This window comes from Cyprinodon variegatus, unplaced genomic scaffold, assembly GCF_000732505.1.
Source record: "Cyprinodon variegatus isolate N-32 unplaced genomic scaffold, C_variegatus-1.0 Scaffold1607, whole genome shotgun sequence".
Classification (NCBI taxonomy): domain Eukaryota; kingdom Metazoa; phylum Chordata; class Actinopteri; order Cyprinodontiformes; family Cyprinodontidae; genus Cyprinodon; species Cyprinodon variegatus.
Window position 1 is genome coordinate 46,040 of NW_015152060.1, and position 5,014 is coordinate 51,053.

At 46.1% G+C, this 5,014-nt stretch overlaps 1 pseudogene; it reads left to right on the plus strand.

Moving 5' to 3' along the window:
- The window catches only part of LOC107104076, a 95,125-nt pseudogene that overhangs the window by 23,439 nt on the left and 66,672 nt on the right, over window positions 1–5,014 (plus strand).

Below are 5,014 nucleotides of genomic sequence, written 5' to 3' on the forward strand. Positions count from 1 at the left end.
GTTTATTAATTTGTTCATTTATTTAATATCAGTTGTTAAAAAAAAAAGCAAGAGATAGACGGATTAATTGGTATGATTGATTTAGTCTTATTGATTAATTGATTGATTCTGATTGATTGATTCTGATTGATTGATTGATCAGATTAACTGAATCTGATTATTTATTGATCTGATTGATTGATTGATTTTGCTTTGTCTTTTAGTATATTACTTGATCTGTTTCATAAAAATGATTCAATGTTTAATCTAATGTAACTTAATTTGTGTCTGTGATTAAATCCAGTTTAAATACAGACAGGATTTCAGTTTTCACCCTATATTACATTTTTTCAGATATCGTAGCTTCTTAATTCCCAGTTTAATTGATTCATTACTGGAAAGTTAGAAAAATTAGCTCTTTATTGTTTTGATGATGTTGATGTCAAATAATTCAAGTTGCATCATCTTATAAGAAATACGTCAGAAGATCATCATGGAATCGATATTTAGTTCTCACCTTTTTTTAAATATGATCCCATTTAAGCCGATGGGATTAAAAGTGAATTAAAATTTAACTTCAGTTTCTTGAGAACAACAAACTATGAAATCTGTTTTTAAGATGCATTTGAATGTTGGCCACAGGAAGAACCAGATGAAGAAGTTACAGAATTGGTCCAGATGTTTCGATGACTGCATCGACACAGTGAAGATCCATCAAACTGAAATAATCCAGGATTTATTTAAACATTACAGGATCTCCGTTTGATTCTCTAACCATGCATGTTCCATTCATTAAAGGGTCAGAAGATCTGAACAAATATTGATGATGGAACCAAACATCTGTCATCTTCGGTGCTGCCTGTGGATCGTGCTGCAGGTCCGACCTTCTCTGCGACTCTTTAACGCGCCTCTAAGCTGCTGCTGTTGCTTCCTCAGGTCTTCTCAGGGATCTTCACTGCAGAGATGGTGCTGAAGATCATCGCTCTGGATCCGTACTACTACTTCCAGACCGGCTGGAACATCTTCGACAGCATCATCGTCTGCCTCAGCCTCATGGAGCTGGGTCTGTCGGACGTGGAGGGTCTCAGCGTTCTGCGCTCCTTCAGGCTGGTAGGTCTTCCTGTTTGGTCCTGATGTCAGATCAGACGACTCGGTCATCATCATGGAGGAAACGGAAACCCCAGCTGCTTGAAACCTGAACTTCTCTAGCTGTGAGATGTTTGGGTTCTACTGGACCGGGACAGTCCAGGTTGATTGTTGATTGGTTGATGCTGAATGATGTCACTGAACCTAAAGGTCCAGCTCTGGACAGTTTTCTGTCCCACAAAGAAGCTGGAGGGTCAGTAGATCTTCGTCTTTTGCTCTGAAGGTCTCCAACTTCACTGCAGGAAATCATTCACTGTGTCTGATTGGCTCCTCTGTAGCTCCGCCCCTTATCTGCTGTTTATTTCTGCTACTCTCACTCACATTTATATGCTTCAGAAAGACTGGACCTTCCTTTCTGCTTTCTTCATAGACTTAAAACAGCTAGATGTGTTCTGTTCTCTTCCAGATTTTTAATCTTAAACTGTTTTTATTTTTAAACAGTTTTGAAAGGCTGCTGGACTATAATGGCCTCCCTCTCTCATTCCCCCTGTAGGATCATTTCTCATCCTTCATTCATAATGAATGTGAGGCTTATAGTGTAGATATTAGGTTAATAGAGCTGTTATTCTTATACTGTCAGTCTCTAATGGAGGATCTTCCATGTCAAAACTCAGAGCAGAGGACCCCGTATTCAAGGCAAGACAGACAGTGGGATAAATATAAAGAGAGTTTATGAAAAGCAGGTGGATCTGCAGATCTGAGTAGCAGCTGCTAGGGTGTCTGAGGCTGGAAACTCTGCAGGTGAGAAACACAGGTTAGCGACCACCTAAATCTAATGGTGGAAGATTATGAACGTGAGTCACTAACCTGGTTTACCAGTTCGGTCCAAGCCCAGAGAACGAGGTAGGATCCAGCTGGTGGGCTGCTAACTAGATGCGGCGGGAGACGCCCAGAGTGTCTCAGATGCTGCAGCTCCGGAGAACATGCAGGAGTCCGAAGCCAGGTCAGGCAAACAGATCAGAACAGGAACAGGCAGGCTCAGTAGTTGAGAGGCACAACAGGTCAGGATCAGTAAATCAGAAACACCAGGGAACTCTAAATAATCTGGAGCTAATGACTGGATTCAAGCGCCTTAAATAGAGGCAGGAGCAGGTGGATCAGATGATAGGTAATGAGCAACTTGGCAGAGTTAGACGGGTGAATGAAATGAGTAATTAAGCCAGCCATCAGTGCCAAGATCCCGGTATTCCATGGTCTTTTTCAGAAGATGATTATTGTGATTGATATTGGCTGATATTTGTGTTTTGTTTCTTGTATCGTTATTATCAGCAGCCATGCCTTGAGGTCGCATTAAGGGCATGGATTGCCTCTCTCTCTATTTGCTATCTGATGTTAATGTTTTGGTTTTAATTTGTTCAAACTGAGACTTTTTTATCAGTTGTTATTGTGTCCCAGACTTCCATCCCTGCAGAAACCTCCTTCGGCTCATCTTGGAGAAGCCAGAGGCGCTCCCAGATCAGCCCAGAGACAGAGGCGTCCACCCTGATCCCTGACCCCTCCATCAATGTATAGTGGACTTTATAGGGAACATGTGACCCCACCCTCAGAGTCTGCACCATCTTTGTTCTTTCTCTCCCCAAAAAATCCCAAGATGCTTTGCAAGGAGAGCTCTTGTAAAGCATTCCAGGATATATCTGCTTGCCTAGTGACCATCGATGCTCTCTACTTTTGATAGTGCCCTATGTAAGGGTTAGGGCGGCTGTACATACACAGCCATAGTCCCTCATGAGTTGTCCTCTAGGCCTCCTCCCAGTGGGACAAGCCTGGAACACCTCGCCAGGGAGGCATCAAGGGGACATCAGAAAAAGATGCCTCACCTCGGCTGACTCTTCTTGATGTGGAGGAGAAGCGGCTCTACTCGGAGCCTCTCCCTGATGACCGAGCTAGGCCGACCGGTAAATCCAGAGCTCTGCTTTTTTGCTCGGCTCTCTCTTCACCACAGCAACCGCAACGATCTGGTTTTTACTTCCTCAACTGCGCATGATACCTGCTTGCTGCCTCAGAAGTTCCACCAGCAAACCAGGCTTGATGGGAAACCTTCACCTTGATTCAAGCAGCCATTACTGCCAGTGTCCACCACTGAGTTCGGGGATTGGCAGCAATGCCTGTTGATGGTCTGGCTGTCTGCAGACCATCACTGTAGGGAGTCTGTTTGGCTTCATCCTCTTCCATCATATCCAGCTCACCAGCAGGTGGCAATCGGTGGATAGCTCCGCCCCTCTCTTCTAGTGTAGAAAGTTCGTCATCGACCTAGGGTACCACATGCACCTGTGGACAACACAATGCTTGAACATGGTGTTCCTTCTGGATAATCGGTGGACTGTATAGAAGTCCAGCGATGGAACACAGCCAGGGTTCAAGAGCTGGGGTGCATCCCTCCTGATCACCCCCCTCCAGGTGTCAGCTTACTTTCCCACATGGGTGTTGAAGTCCCCCAGCAGAATAATGGAATCTGTACTGTTGCTTTGGACAGTAGGCCACATCAACAGTCAGAGATCCACCCTTCTACCCGAAGGAAAAGAGCTGCAACACTCGTCCACAGGGCTAAACTCCATGATGAGACAGCTGAGCCGGGGGGAGAGAGGCCCTCCGCCTCTCCCAGTGGGCCACTCCAGAGTATCTGAGACTCCAGCACCTCTCCTGGAGTTGTGTTCCAGAGCCCACACCATGTGTGGAGGCCAGACTAACTATTTCGAGTTGATATCGCTCCACCTCCTGCACCAGCTGAGACTCCTTCTCCCTAGATAGGTGACATTCCACACCCCCTTAGCCAGTTTAAGTATCCACGGATCAGGTGATCAAGGCCTCCGCCTCATAGTTCCTCCTGCAGGTGTTGAGCCCAATGGGGGATGGCCTTGTGCCGCTCCTTTGGCCGGGTACCACGAGAAAGTTCCCGACCACCGGGCACTCATCGATAAAGCCCAATCCCTAGTTGCTCAAGAGTGCGGTCCCGTCTCCACCGTAGCGGGTAATGTCACGTGCTTCGAACTTTTTGTCATTATGGAGGCTTTTGGAACTGCTCTTTGTCTGAACCGTCACCCAGAGTCTGTTTGCCCTGGGAGAACCCAGCAGGGGCCGACAATAATAATGTATTAATCGATCTCTGCTCCTTATCTCACTATGAGCTCCATTTGGAGCCTCTGTGGCAGAACAACACGAAGATAGGGCAGGAGGAAAAGTTTTCAACAGTCGCCATGCAGACTGAAGCAAGGAAAGGTTAAAATACAGCTGATCTGTTTCTAGCCTTAAAGGTTCTTTTGAAAATATCAGAGAACAACCAAGCAACCCAACAGACGGGTCAGGAAGGACGTTCTGGCTCAGTTTAAAGCAAGGTTCATCCGTCAGCTGAACATGGAGAGAAGATAGAGACACTGTAGACCTGAACTGATCAGTCAAGAAGAGCATGGATGGAGACAGAATAAGACCCACCTTAAGTATAACGCCAGAGATAGAGGTGAAAGCGTATTACCATTTTGAAATGGCCTAGTCAAAGCCCAGACGTCAATCCAACCAATAATCTGACCTAAAGGATGATGTTCAGCGATGTCGTCTTGCTCCGTCTCATAAAATCCCATTGAGATGTGAAAAAATCAGGGAGTGAAAACTTTGTGAGGTTCTGAACCACATATCCCGTCTTCTTCTGTGTCTGACCTCAGCTGCGCGTCTTCAAGCTGGCTCGATCCTGGCCGACGCTCAACACCCTCATCAAGATCATCGGGAACTCCATGGGCGCCCTGGGCAACCTGACGCTGGTCCTCGCCATCATCGTCTTCATCTTCGCTGTGGTGGGCATGCAGCTGTTTGGGAAGAACTACCAGGTGAGGCTCCAGATGTTTAGCCTCGTGAGACCATCCTGATCTCGCGAGCTTTCAAGGTTTCACTCGCTAAT